At 35.8% G+C, this 16,137-nt stretch overlaps 1 protein-coding gene across 6 annotated transcripts in view; it reads right to left on the bottom strand.

The window, feature by feature from the left end:
* Window positions 1-16,137, bottom strand: part of Pgant9 (polypeptide N-acetylgalactosaminyltransferase 9) — a 709,503-nt gene that overhangs the window by 436,706 nt on the left and 256,660 nt on the right. For 5 of the 6 annotated variants that reach the window (XM_074114441.1, XM_074114448.1, XM_074114443.1 and 2 more), the window contains one exon: window positions 11,740-11,781. The exons of the other annotated variant lie outside the window; for it this stretch is intronic. The gene's annotated coding sequence lies outside the window, so the exon portion shown is untranslated. The remainder of the gene's footprint in view (window positions 1-11,739; window positions 11,782-16,137) is intronic. 6 annotated transcript variants of the gene reach the window in all.

Below are 16,137 nucleotides of genomic sequence, written 5' to 3'. Positions count from 1 at the left end.
TAACGTTCTGAAAGTTATAACTTTTTTTTAAAAACCACATACTTATGGATGTATATTAAATAAAGATGCGACGATTCCTACCAAAAAACCCTTTTATTTTTATGTCGCCCTAAGTACATAATAAACCTTGTGAAGTACTTATCAAAAGTTTCTTTATATCTATTCAATCAATTGATGGACCAAGAAATCTATGAATGTAAAAAAACAGCATATAAGGCGGATGGCCTAAAACTGGGATATTGTACTTGGCTAGAAACGTCTTGACAGACAGAGCTGGCGCGTTGTCTTGATGGAGAACCCCGTGACTTGTTCTTTCACAAATCGGGTCGTTTTTTCCCTTACTCTTTCACGGAGTTGAGCAAGCACCTCACCGGTAGTAATGTTGATTAATTATAATCGATATTTTCATCCGTTTTGGTCGTGGAAGGGCGACCCGGGCGGTCATCATCTCCGACGTCTTTTCGGCCATCTTGGAAACGCTTGAACCAATCAAAAACTTGCGCACGTAATTAACATTCATCGCCATAAACTTCTTTGTAATAAAAGATAAGTTTCAGTAGCGGTTTTACCAAGTATCATGTGAAATTTCACGACAATTCGTTGCTCTACTACATGTGTAGTATCATGTTTCCGGCAAAACGAAACTAACACCTCTTACACAAACGACGGTTCCGGTCAGACAGATTTCTCTACAAACACGTGGGACGCTGCAATCAAAAGAGAAGGCTTTACGCAGCACAGCTGTCGGTCGTTAGGATTTGGCGCATGCATAGTTCTTCTGTAGCAGCATCAGTCTCGTTATTTAATAGCCACACCTCGTATGTTTACTAATCGTCTACGTCCGAGCCACCTAATTAATAGGCTATTTCTTTACTTTACATCTTCCTTCCATTTGGTTATATTTCAACTTTAATGGACGATAATCTTCAATCTATCTAGGTAGTTAAATACCGTTACGCGAGATTGCAGATGTTTTGGAAGGTTATGTGTGCTTATTACTGAATCAATATGCGAGAAGTGGACAGCTAGATCATCTATGTAGATTAAAATATGAATATGACAATGAGTTGGAAATGAGTCGGGAGTGCAGATACAAGGAGAACAAGAAGATACTGTGGCTCACGCCGAAGGAACTGCGAAGACTGCTTTCTACATTCAAAAATTTCGACACTTCTTCGTTATTCGAAATACTTCAGAACAATTTTTTAAAAAAACTGCATTTTCTATAAAAAGAAACGAGTGTATTAATGATTAAAAAAAATTTTACAATTAAAATAAAATGAATTTAAAGCTAGTTTATAAGGTTTTTAAACAGCGTGGAGTGCCATTATCTTCCTTGTTTACATAACTGAACTATGTGGTAAAATTAGCTTGTAAATTCTGGTCTTACTCAAATACTGTGCCTAGGCTAGGGTTTGGTTAGAGGTCTGACTGTAGCCGGCAAACAACAGTCTATAGACATCCCGCCATACAAGTTCCGCTCTGCCCGCCTAAAATACGTACAACACATTCATTTCCTCTCCCGCCCAAACCCGACTCACACACGCACAGACATTGCCAAATACCTCTTTTACCATAGTATAATGCCTCATATATGCACCACAGTGAATGGTACACTATTTTATATATAACATAAAGAGCCTGTTGCAAATCTCACTGCTCTATATAATATAGTAAACAAAACGTACGCATTCATGAGTTAGGTATATCAGTTATATATATATATAAGGGAACGTAGTAATTTTCCTAGTTTTTAATTAGTGAGAGTACTGAATATTCTAGAGGCAGTGCAAAAACAAAATGGCGGCTGATTAAAGCCCCAAAATACTAACTTTCTGTTTCTGTAATTCTTAAACATTCTACCCTAAAGTACGAAGGTGAAAGTTTAGAGAAACTTTCGGTACGTTCCAAAATACGTATTTAATAATGCTAATAAGGGGGCGAGTGTTGGTCTAGTGGTCAAGAGGGTGGCTTCGTAAGTGGGAGATCACCAGTTCGAATCCTGCGTATGACTACTTTTTATTTGTTAGAAAAAATAGTTTAAAGTAAAATATGAGCTTCCGCCCCGTCCATGACACCTAATTGGTAGCTGGACGTCAAGCTCCGCCTAAAAAAAAAATAGGCCAATTACTTTACATTACTAGGTAGTGAAACAAGTCTCAAAATTCCAATTTCCATTGGTATATCACGGTTCGCCTAGAACGATTTTAATTGAAAAGTTCACCAACATGAAAAAATTTTTCTTTCTCCTTATTATTTGGGTCAAAACTAACCAAAATCCACTGAAAACCAAATCGGTTTACGTTGCGGATTTTTTTTTTTTAATTTTTCAGGTCAAAAAACGGCTTTTTTTGCATTGTTAAGCCTAATAAATGGAAAAACAATACAGTTTTTTGCAAAACCAATGCATGCATTTTGAAGCTGTACGATTTTAATATGTGTAAAAGAAATACGTAAAATTTCAAAAAGATCGGTGCAGTAGATTTTGAGATATCGTGTCCACCCACTTTGAAAACGTAGTTTTGAGAAAAACGCGTTTAAAGTTTTCAGCGGTTAAAGGTTTGCGAATAAAACCTGGATAATTTTTTTTTCCAACTTACACAGTGTCATCGATTCCAGGCCCATAAAATAAGTCCTCCATGTCTTCCAAAATGTCCAAGTTTTCCGATTTCTGCTGTCTGCGTAGGATTCTTGCCTCCCGCGTAGCAAGTTGAGCTCTGTGCTCAGCGATGGTTATTCGAACGGTCGGGGCTTGTAAACACTTTCACTCTTACAATTTTGCTCGGATCGACTTGAAATTTTAGGACAACATTCCTGAGATACTATACTTTTATATATATAAAAAAAAAAATCGATTTTTTCAAATTTCTGACTGCCTATAACCCCTTAAGAGATCTTTCAAATTAAAGTAAAGTAATCGCCTATTTTTTCAGGCGGGCTTTACATCCAAGTCCAAAATTAGGTGTCATTGACGGAGGCAACTAGCAAACATACTTAACTGTAAATTTCTTTTTATTAACCATTAAATAAAATCCAAGGCCTAAGACCGGGAATTGAACCCATTACTACAATACATATTAGCTTTGCAGGTCTCGCCTCTAACCGCTCGGCTACCGTGGCGCCTTTTGCTACATCTATGGTACAGTTTAAATGAAGCAATTCTTCATTTTTTTTGCTACCAATTTTTCTGTCAACAATAGAATAGAAGGAAATGACGATGCATTTCCATTCTTTTTCCTTTGCCTATGTTGCTCCTATATGTTAGTTTTCATTCTTTGAAATCAAAATCTCTGTTTTATTACTTTGTTTTAACAGAGATTAATTTAATTTTAAAAAAAAATAGATGTGTAATGTTACTTCAGTATTGTCTGAATTGAGGAATACATCTATCGTTTATGATTTGAAGTTTTTAAATTTATTATATTTAATTATGTTTTAGGTTATAATATACATATTTAAAATGATAACTAAACATCAAACCAACAACGTGGGAAGGAAATCATCAGGTTTATGCACGAACCTGGTGATGTTAAATAAATAATAATAATAATAATATACTTTTATTGAAATAGAAAAGAAAATGAACAAAAATTCTTGAATACAAAGTATGTACGGCTTGGGATAAATTCCGTCAGCCGGAGGTTGGGGTTACACAAAATATCAAATATATATATACTTATTAACAAATAAAACAAGATAAGAATACTTAAAATCAAAAAGTGCCAAAAAAATAAAATAAAATAATTTAACTACAATGAAGAATAAAACAAGAAAAAACAGAAATATGCAATATTCCAGCAATTCAATAATTAAATTCTTGGACAAGGAAATATCGGTACTGCCATGCACGACTAGCAAATATAATTAAATTTTTATTAAAAGAGTTTAGTAAAGTGACCATCTCAGCCTCAGAAAAGGTAGACGCACCCAGATACCTTGTTCGAAATTCTGACAGTATGGGACAAACTGCCAAAAAATGCATAATATCCTCCCTAACTTTCAAATTACATAAAGAGCAGAGTTCAATTTGCCTTTCGACCCAAGGAGTACAGTTTAAAAACAACAACTCTCCTCTCAATTTAAAAAACCAGCAAAGATCTTTTAATGGGTAAAAGTTGGCCTGGGAATCTCGCTCAAAAGAAAAAAAATTTAACGAGAAGTTTAATTTTTTATAGAACAAAAACTTTGTCGACGATCTGGCTTTTTCTACACACTCCTCCCGATGCGCCAGCCTAACAGTATCCAACAGAACAGGCAACTGACCACTCCATAGATGCATATTCTCAACTGAGGGAAAGAAACCAGTATATTTGTCAAAAAGATTGATCCAGTGTTCAAACCAGAATACTTTACGTTTAATTACTTCCAATGCAACTATTCTAGGAAGACGGTACTCAGGTAGATTCAAAACTTTTAGACAATATTTGAAATGCAGTCTCAGGGTAAACACCTCCAACAAGTCCACACCAGTCTCTAAATACAATATAAAATTTGGGGTTATTGACGGTAAGCAAAAAAGTTTTTTTCATAAAAAAACGTAATAATTTTTCTAATTCATCGTAGCATAGGTAACCCCAGACCTGTACTGCATAGCAAGCAATTGACCTAGAAACAGAATTAAAAGGCTGGAACTTTTGCGAAACAGGAACTAAGTTTTGGGAGAGCAATCCCGACCAAACAGAGTTAAGAGCCATTTTAGCAGAAGACACTTTTTCCCTGATATGAGTATTAAAACAGAGGCGAGGAGTGAGAACTACACCTAAATACTTATAGCTGTTGACAGTATCTATCCTCTGCCCTCTGTAAAACCATTTCTCACGAGAAGATAGTCTCCCTCCTTTTCTGAATACCAATATCTTGGATTTCTCTAAATTAACTGTTAAACCCCACTGCATACAGTAGGCATCTAGAATGTTTATATTTCTTTGGAGTTTAATCGGGTTGTCACTGATCAAAACGATATCGTCTGCGTACATTAATACCTTTATTACAGTATTTGAAAAACGAACACCACTTTCAAGACAAATGGGCAACTCATCCAAGAAAATCGAGAAAAGCAGTGGGCTTAGCAGGCAACCCTGCCGGACGCCACTTTCCACGCGGAAAAACTGGGAAATCCCATCTTTACATCCAACAGCAGCTAAAGTTTCCGAGTACAGTGATTGCAACACTGTGACAAATTTTGAGGAAATACCTATATTGAAAAGCTTTAAAAATAATGCTTGACGATTTACACGGTCGAAGGCGGCCGAAAAATCAACGAAGAAGCAGTATAGCTTTTGAGACCGTTTTAAAAGAGTAAGCTTTACAATGTTAGAGAGTACAAATATATTGTCCAGTGTTGAATATCCCCGCCGAAACCCCGCCTGATATTCGCTCAGCAGTTGATTATCATACATAAAGCGTTCCAAACGTCTGAGAAGTAACCCTGTAAAAATTTTGGCAACCGCATCTATACAAGAAATTCCCCTGTAATTGGACACATCATTCACCGCACCCCGTTTGAATAATGGGAAAATAATTGAAGAACTAAAGGATGAAGGTGTAACACCATTATTAAAACTGTCCGGTAGGACAGTTGTATAAGGGTTGATCGTCAAAAACTGCACGAAAAAGCGTAACGTTGAAAAACACCCAACTTTGACAATTTTTTTCTCTTTTTCTATAAAAGATAAAATTCCCAAATTTTCTTTAAAATATAGGGCAAACCCTCCTTTATCACTGTAATTTTTTTGCAACAACCCAGATCTAATAGTTTTCGAGAAAAAAGTTGCCGAAAATGAGCAAAAACGGCATTTTCAGAAATTGTTGTTGTTCTTGTTCTTGTTCTTGTTCTTGTTCTTGTTGTTGTTACCTTTTTTGTAAACTGCGTAGCGCCTAAACGCGCGAACCGATTTTCATGAATGAGGTGTCATTCGATTCGGAATTTTATGTAGATGTGCCTTTTGGGGGTCTCGATGCTGTACATTGAATGGGAGAGGAGTTAGCCCCCTTTATGTAAAGCCCCCTCCAAAATTATTATTACTAATTACTCTGTAAATCTTAGCCCGATTTTGATAAAATTTGGTAGGATGACAGGGTTAGGGCTCCCCTACGTAACATTAAAGCGACGATCTGCTCTTACACTTGTTAAGGGGAAGTATAGCAATCGTTTCAAATTATCGACAAGTGAACCGATTTTCATGAATGAAGTGTCAATCGAATCGAAATTTTGTACAGATTTGAACTTTAAAAGTCTCGACGCCGTGCCTCATAAGGAGGGGAGTTCGCCCCACCCAAATAAGGCCCATTCTAAAACTATTATTACCAATATTTCTATATCGCTTATGCCGATTTTGATAAAATTTAGCACGAAGAAGTGGTTAAAGCTCCTCTACGTGGGTGTGAAGTGCCTTCATGCTCTTACACCTACTAAGAGGAAGTATTGCAATCGATAAAATTATCACTGAGTGAACCGATTTACATCAATGAATTGTCGTTCGATTCAAAATCTTTGCTTCTCAGCCTTTTAGGGAGAAGTACTGTAATCGCAGTTTATTTTTCTTACTCCTCTTAAAAGGAAGTACTTAAATCGCAATTTAATTTTGCTATTTACGTACAAATACCTTCCTATTTTATTCAAAACGCTTTCTCAAAAAAGTTGTTATTGAGGATGGCAACTATAATCATTCTTTAAAAAGATCTCTCCAATGGTAGTTATGGTTCCGACTTAACACCTTATCAGGTTATAATGATAGAATTGCTTATTCTAAATTTTAAAAAAATCTGTGAAGCAGATAAGTAACTTTGTAAAATAGACAAAAAGGAAAATCTATCCAAAAGGTACAAAAATCTCTTTAACAAAAACTTACAGTTTAAAAAGTTAAGTATAAGGGTTGATTAAACGCCAAAAGGTACACAAATCAGCAAGTACCCAACATTTCATTAATACTTCATTGATATTATTTAAGTAATTTTACTGCATTAATTTTCATTAATATTTTTTAGAATTCATTAGATGTCACAGACCCTTATGCTGGCCAGTTCATTCATAATATTTTTTTGTTATAATTATGATAAAATGTATATTATAACTTCGTTATTAAATAGGTACTTTATTTTAACTGTATTCCAAATTATTCTTCTGATTTATCTTTAATATGCTTTATTCTGAAGTTGTCACATATTATGTACATGCATGTTAAAGTAGAAAAAGACAAAGTTAGAGTCGGCTACTGATTAAATTTGAATCTCGGAGGATTTAAAACAATATTTTAGTATTGAATTCGTCTTACCGAAATATTCGTGAGCACAAATAACACACAGTTAATAACAAGTAGATTGTGCAACAATAATTATTCATTTCTCAATTGTAATTTAATTTAGTCCCCCTAATTTTATTTATGCATATTTTATTTATTTTATATTACATATATACCTAGAAGAATACCTAGATTGAGAATGTAATTGAAGAAAACTATATTATTTGCGGATAAAGCCAGATTAATTATTACCTATTATTATAAACGTTTGACTACTACATAAAGTAACAATTACATTAATCGAAGAATGAACTTATATATTTTTGTTTAAAAATAAAAATAAATAAATAAAATAAGCAAAATCATTGATGTATGTTGGTGTAAGCATTTTTTAAAAACAGTTTTTGAATTTTTAGCCTCATATTTTTTATGATTTTTTTTTTAACCTGTGATTAATAGTTTGATTATTATAGATAAATAGATACTACAATCAATCTACAGTGCTACTTGAACATATATTTTGTAGATGAAAATGGCCAGCATAAGGGTCTGTGACATCTAATGAATTCTAAAAAATATTAATGAAAATTAATGCAGTAAAATTACTTAAATAATATCAATGAAGTATTAATGAAATGTTGGGTACTTGCTGATTTGTGTACCTTTTGGCGTTTAATCAACCCTTATACTTAACTTTTTAAACTGTAAGTTTTTGTTAAAGAGATTATAAATAAGACCGAGTTACTTATGAATTTTTTAAAAACGGTCCTGATATTTTATTTGACAATCTTTTGTCACTATTTAACCTGGTGATGTTAATGTTGAGCTATAATGGGAAATCCATATTTTTACAATGCTCAAATAAATATTGATGATATGAGGGACATATTTGATTCCAAAGGCTGTATTTCAGGCCATTTAGCGATGGCACCTACCGCTCCAATTTCTGTAGCGCAAGAAAATCATGTGGCTTCTGTCGATGATGAAGGTGGAAGCTTTTCACAAGCAGAGGAAGGAAGTAATGATTTCCATTCTTCAAAAAGTAGAAAGAGCCCAAGAGTAAAGAAAAACTAACTTCTATTCTTATTCAATGAATTTTTGTAATCCACAAAAGAAATATGTTCCACTCTTACATACCTAGAAAATGGAAAAAGCTGTAATATGAAAGATAAATAGTAAACTTTTTGACAAAGGCTGACAGTGTAAGGAGGAAGGTAATAATAATATTCAGTTTTCATCTTTAAAGTTGTGCTTAGGGGTGGGTATGACATTGCGTCACTCCACAGAGCAACTCCACAGAGGGATGGATTTCAAAGTGGATGTAGAAAAGAGTATACAGGTACTTTAAGACGAGGCTACTGTAAGTGTGTAGAGTGTTGTAAATATTTCAAAATGTGTAGAACCCACACCGGAATCGAGCGTCATGTGGTTGGTGGCTACTAAGTCTTGGGGCCTACTACACAAGGACAAACTTGTCCCCTACAATGGGGATGACAAGTAAAGGTAAATACAAAAGTAGGTTTATATCTTCGGGGGTTTCTTCAGTTGTATTTTACATCTTTATAGCCACCTAACACAGAAAGAACTCAATCACATACCACTCCAAAAGGCTACCCGTGTCAGGTTTTTTTTCTTCCCTATATTCTACTGTGTCCTCCTATTTTATATTTCCGCCTTTGGGAGAGCATATCACCGAAAAGTCAACTCCATTTTTAACTATTTCAACTCTTTTTTTGTTAAAAAATATCAACTTAGTACAAGAATCATTTTTTAAAAAACGGCTCCTAAAAACTGTTTTTTTCAAGAAAATGATTCTGTTTTCTTAAAAATTCTTTTTATAAAGTGGAAATGATTCCACTTCACGTGACTGCATCCATTATCCCCCAGGACAATCCATCATATCCAAAATCAGTCTGCTGAAACTCCTTTTCCCACTCTAGACTGTCATCCTAATCCATTCTGCCGCGACATAACCTTCTACAGATCCTTCTATTGCCCTACATACACAAAAGAATTAAACGCATACTTCTTCAACTTTCCACACTAGCTGCAGGTGTTTCCTTTCCTTTTTCCCCTGCATTCTGTATCCTTCAAATCTTATGCTTTCCGTATACCATTGTTTTGCAGGTTATAATGTATTATACATTGGCATTTCATGTCTGTATTTATTGTACATAACATATTTATAATAAAGATTTATTATCTATCTATCCATGTTCTTACTTTTTGTCGGTATAGTGAATCACAGGCCTCAAATTAGGCTGAGATTTCATTGTCAATGTCTGAAAAGAAATCTGTATTGAAGAATAAATTCTTCTTTATTTCTCTTACTTACTTACTCAAGGGCTATAAATAACGGTCCATGAAGGACCCGAGCCTCAGCCACTACAGCTCTCCACCTATCTCTATCTCTTGCCATTCTCCATCACTGCTGACCAAGGGCTTCCAAATCTTCCTGTACGTCGCTCAACCACCCTAGTCGAGGCCTACCCCTTGGCCTTTTTCCACCAGGGTGTCCATATAGTGCTTTCCTGGGACCTCTCGTCTCCTCCATTCGGTGCAAATGTCCCAGCCATCATAGCCTACCAGACTTTATAGTGGCTACTATATCAGGCTCACCGCACAGTTCAACGACTTCTCGATTCGTCCTGATTTTATAGCCATCTTGCGTCCTTATAGGTCCCAAAATCCTTCTTAATACCTTTCTCTTTCCCACCTGCACAACCTTTGTCCGTCCGCTTTGGTTAATACCCATGCTTCCAAACCGTAGGTAACGATTGGACGCAGGTATAGTCTGATATATTCTTATCTTTATAGCTCGGGACAAGCATTTCGTTTTAAAAACTGGCTGTAGCGCCCAGAGACATCTGTTACCGGCTGCGATTCCTTCAAACAGATTTTCCCTGACACTGTTCTTAGAGGTTAAAACTGCCCCCAAGTATTTATATCGTTTCACCCCTTCAAAAGAGTATTCTTCCAGCCGTAGGTTCCGGGATATTCTTCTTTTCCTCGTATTGACCATATACTTAGTTTTTTCGCTGTTAACCTCTAAAACGAATTCCTTAGCTCCAGAGAAGCTAATTTTAGCTCCTTCTGCGGCATTGCCAGTATTGCCACATCCTTTATTTCTCTACATTCTTTAAACAAAGGGAGTTTAAAAAAAAAAAAAAAAAATTCGAACCCAATGATTCCCCCAAAAGTGCACATTCGAATCCCAATTTCCAAATTTCCCCTTATGAGAAGGGGAAGGTAAAATAATGAAACATCCAAAAATAATATCTAATAACAGCGACCTAATCTCTGTTGATGTGGAAGGCTTTTTCACGCACTCGGCAAATCAGGCTAGCAGAATAATCTGGATTTACCATCGCCAAATCAATCCTGGTATTTGTGATGAGTATAAACAGCCTGATGAGGAGGCTGTATGGACCATTATCTGAATAATCTACTTGATTAGCTTAATACACAACCCTAATGATTTGCAAATTTGTAGGGTATTTACATATGTCACCTTAATTACCTTAGACAATAATATTATATATTCAAGTATGAATGCACTCTGAATATTACACGATAGTACTAAGTTTAGGCGCGTTATACTGTTACTAAGAGATGTTGCTTCCAAGGATCTTTCACTAATATCGATACCATAAGGATGAAATCGATCCTCACTTCATTACAAAACATTCTCAATTGGAACTATTGCAATAGAGAATGAAGACCTCCATGATACATAATCAAGCACAAATTATTATAAAATCAATCAAATAAGTTTGAATTGCATAGAAAACCGTTCAACAATATGTTGTAAGTTATTCGGTTTATTTACTGATTTCCATCTTGAGATATTCAGCGAAGGATAAAGAAGAGGACAAAATCCTCGAGATGACCCCTCTCTCCAACACAGAGGATTGTTCTCCACAGACAAAGGAGAATGAATATGGCGCTAGACTTCTCTTTTAACAGCATTTTTCTAGCCAGAATCCCAGGAGTCATACCGAACCCTTGCCGAAGAGTGGTCGCTATTAAAAGTGGCTTTGTCGATAACCGGTGTAACTCCAAAAGCCTTTCTTAGCTAACGTGAGCTATGAATGTCATTTGATCTCGCAGACAGTCTTCGTCAATATAGGACAGTAAAATGTATCCTATCTAGAGGATTCTCGGTGAGGATTAAGTCCGATTAAAGGTTAAAATGAAGATTTCTGTATCTGGGTTTTAGCGACTTGTGTGACAAAAGGAATGGTTAAGGTCAGCGTGTAAAGTCAGATTGGAGACATTTTACAATAGTTCGAAGTATTTTAGATTGACGAGATTGGAGCATTCGGTTTAATAAAGGTAAATATAAGAAATATTAGTAGACGTTTTGCCGATTAAAATTTTAAGAAGATGGTTCTAAAACCAAAACCAACTATATATTACAAAACCTCCAAATTTAATAGGAGCACCTCAAATTTAAAATTCTTACGAAATTCAATTTTGCAAAATTAATGAAAGTTACCTTAAAAAAATGATGAACCAGTACGATTTCAGGTGACCAGCCCTGAAACATAAAAAATTTTATTATAATATTTTATGGTATTTACGATAAAGCAAAATGTAAAATGGTAAAAAGTAGTATTATAATTTTAGTAATTCTCAAATAATTTGAGTTAAACCTTCATCTAGTTTGTTGAATGCTTTTGTCGCAGGTCAGAACTAACTCTTTTAAATACAGGATGGAATGAACATAACTTTATCTAAGCAGTTAGGCTTCCAGGTCAACCGAATGTTCGCATACTATTCGGCAATACTTTTTATTAACTGTTTGAGATACATTATTACTGATGGAGTTATCTGTAATTATACGATATATCAATATACTAGAATCTTAAGCTGATAACCCAGCCAGGATATTAAGAACTACGCATTAATAAAACTAAAAGTCGATTACTCCAGGCAAGAGGAGACCAAACTTAATTTCCGAACATCGAATAAGTAGATTTCAAGGCTACTAAAATACTCTTCTGGTGTAAGTTTTTCCAGCATCCAAAAATTTCACCTTTTTGGAATAATTCAACAAGAACAAGACCATACAAAATTTAACATCTAAAGTTGAGACCCATGGAAATGATGCCACTGATATGAAATTAAATTTTATTTAGAGTGAAAGTACGAGGGTCGTTTGAAAAGTCCGTGCAAAGTCAGAGAGATAGCACTACTGGCGCGTATCGAGGTTATGTTTAGTTAGTAGCATCTCTTGGAAGAACACACACCAAGTTTCAGCCAGATCGGTCTATTTCTTTGTGTTTGGCTTTCGTTTGAATCGAGGAAGTCGAGTGATTTTCTCAAGCTTGACCAAAAACGAAATCGTGTAAGGACGGTTTGCAGCTGTTCCAGAAGAATCCGCATGACTTTAAGTGTCGTTTCGTCACTGTGGATGAAACATGGATACATCACTACACTCCTGAGACCAAAGAACAATCTAAACAATGGGTTACCAAGGGGGAATCTGCGCCAAAAAAGGCGAAGACCGTTCCTTCGGCCGGAAAGATTATGGCGACTGTCTTTTGGGATTCGCAAGGAATAATCCTCATCGACTATCTGGAAAAGGGTAAAACTATTACAGGTGCATATTATTCATCGTTATTGGACCGTTTGAAAACCGAGCTGCAAGAAAAACGCCCACGATTCGCCCACAAAAAAGTCCTTTTCCATCACGACAACGCACCAGCTCACACCTCAGCAGTTGTGGTCGCAAAATTAATGGAAATAGGGTTCCAACTCGTTTCACATCCCCCCCTATTCTCCAGACTTGGCTCCCTCGGACTACTATTTGTTCCCCAATATGAAGAAATGGCTGGCGGGAAAAAGATTTTATTCAAACGAGGAGGTGATTGCAGAAACGAATGGCTATTTTTCAGACTTGGACAAATCCTATTATTCGGAAGGGATCAACAAACTAGAGCAGCGTTGGACGAAGTGTATAAGCTTAAAAGGAGACTATGTTGAAAAATAAAAAAGGTTTATCCCAAAAAATTAAGTAATTTTTATTTTTGCACGGACTTTTCAAACGACCCTCGTATAATATTAGAACCGACTACCTTTTTAGAACGAACTGAACCACTTAAAAGAGTGGTAAGAGACAGTAGTATGAGTGGTAAGAGACAGTAGTATGAGAGGTAAGTGTTCATTCCAGATTTCTCTTTCATTTAAGAATCTAGAAACGGACTAAGTTAACATTAGTTCACTTGGAATCCAAAGATCAGTGTCAATAATTTTTTAATTTATTTAGTTAATTACAATCTGTATAAATACGAGATACAATATGTAAATATGTAAATTGTAAGTAAGTAAAGTAATAAGCAATAAGTAAAGTGCGTGAAGAGCAGGAGGAGAGAAACTACCCAGCGGTAGGAATCTCTACAGGATATTAATGATAGTTACTGTCTTCACACTGCAAGGAAGTCGCGGGGCTATTGACGATTCAGTCGGCGAGTAGGACTGTTAGGGATGACAATGGAGGCGAGAGACTGTACAAAATGGATTAGGCTGGAAACATAGTGGAGTGAAGAGCAAAGCGGCGTAAACAAACACAAGTTAACATATGGGACCGCGCATAGCGGGGAGCAAAGCGAAGATAGAGCAACGCTACCCAAGAGGGAGAGTAGAGCAACGCGTTGTGACATGTTTGATTTCTTCGCTCTCATCGCGCTCAATTTCCAAAGGTTAAAATGGATATTGCTGCATTTATTGGTATAGTTTTTTAAAAAGAAACCTCTGTGAGACCAAAAGGATCTTCTACATCACAACCGATTTGGGTTAGATAAGGAATGGGACAGGATTAATGGGGTTAACATTGAAATTCGTCCTATTCTTGATTAACATGCCTTCAACACTGGCTAGTGTGTCAGTACAGAAATAGGCATGAAACTTGCCAGGATGCTCCCGAAGTTGTTGGTACAAGTGATGGAATTCACCAAGTTCATGTCTAGTCCTGTTTATATCATGAACACTGCAGCTCCTGCTTCTAAGCTGCTGAAAATACCAAATTTTCAAGTAAGAATTTTTGAATATAAATCTGTTGCTTGGTGCAAGAAGTGCCAATGTCAGATTTTGGTAAAAATGAGTAAAAAATCTGTTTTGATACATTAACCATCAGAATTTTTCTTGCAAGGAGTGCCGAAGTCAATTTCAAAGTAGTAACTGAGTTACTAAAACTTACTAGTGCCAATGTCAAAATTTAGCATCAATATTTCCCCCCCTCCAGGTAAACCAAAGAGGACGTACACTCGTAATCCTTTTTTTGACATAGGCACTTCTTGCACCAAGCCACAGAAATAATTCCTCCATCTCGTCGAAAGGAGAACGCGATTAAACTCGTCACTAATGTGCTGGCTGCTCGTCGGCCTCTTTGAGTTGAAGCAACTATTATCGCCGCTTTGCTCGCCGCTCCCCTATGTTTCCAGCCTTAGAGCAATATGGAACTTGCGATATTTCGCCTTGGCAAGTTTTAGCCAATAGAAATAAAATTCAAAAACCAGCTTTAGTAAGTTCTTTGGTACTCATAACTTTGTTTTCAAACAGAAATTATTCCATTCAAAAACTAAAAAAGAAATTAGCAATCCTATAGAAATATTCCAAAAATCGATTTCACTAAAACAATGCCGACAAAAGTCTGTATTAAATCTATTCAAGTGGGCAACTGAAATTGGAAAACAAAAAGATGATGGCAGAGAAAAAATTAAATAAAAGCACAGAAATTTGCTGACCTTTACTGTTTTGTTAATCGGCGAACTCGAACAATGTTTTCCTATTAGAGACAGACCAAACACTGCCGACTCACCACAGGGCATGCGGTTCAAAAAAAAAAAAAATCCATCATACTTGTTCACACTAACTGAACAGCAAACATTTATCATGTTCATTAACTAACAGAAAATATCCAGTACGAACAAGAACTTTTTCAATCGATTTAAAATTTCCAATTCTGCATTTTCTTATTGAATTTAACATTTATTGAAATTTACAACTGCAACAATTGTTGCAACAAGCAAATGTGGTACATGATTAATAAAATATCAGGATATACGAGTGGAGAAGGCATCCAGTAGTGTCGCTCCATTATCGTGTATATATGATAATCTGCTCTTATGATGGCAGAAGATCGCGAGGCCATCTTCTCTTCAATTTTCTTTGAGGATCACCTGGTATTGTGGAAGAAGATGAGTGTTCAGTTCAATTAAAGGATTAGGACGAGCTGCTGTAAAGAAATGAAATTTGAAAAAAACGAGTTTTAGTAAGGTCTTTGATGAAAGGGATTTTGAGATCATTATGATTTGTGAGGTTAGATACATAGAATGGAGCGTTAAGAAGTTTTCCAAGTATTTTTGGACTGTAATGCCTGGAGGCGTAGTGATTTGGAACGCATAGTCGATCCATATAGTTACTTCTGTGCCGTATGACCAAATAGGTCGCAGTAACAGAAGGTATAAGAGTCTTTTGTTTTGTATGTCAAGTAGTCTAGCGAGAAATTTTGTAGCGTTGGTTAGTTTCTAGTCTAGTATGAGGATTCCATGTCAATCGTTTTTTTCTAATTACAGCCCAAGGTGGCGTACTTTGTCCACAGTGTATTGCTTTATGATGAGAATATATCGCGAGGCCATCTTCTCTTCAATCTCCTTAGAAGATTACCTGGTAATGTGGAGGAAGATAGGTGTTCTATGAGAGGGTTAGGATGAGCTGCTGTAGAATGGAATGATGAATTTGAGAAAACGAGTGTTAGCTAGATCTGTAATGAAAGGGATTTTGAGATCATTATAGTGGATCACTATATATGGATAGTGAGGTTAGATACATAGAACGGAGAGTTAATAAGTTTTCGAAGTATTTTTGGACTGTAATGTCTGGAGGCGTAGCG

This window comes from Rhodnius prolixus, unplaced genomic scaffold (genome assembly GCF_049639745.1).
Source record: "Rhodnius prolixus isolate KJV_2025 unplaced genomic scaffold, Rpr scaffold_7, whole genome shotgun sequence".
Lineage (NCBI taxonomy): Eukaryota > Metazoa > Arthropoda > Insecta > Hemiptera > Reduviidae > Rhodnius > Rhodnius prolixus.
The sequence above is the reverse complement of the archived record's forward strand: the minus strand, read 5'-3'. Positions and strand labels throughout refer to the sequence as shown.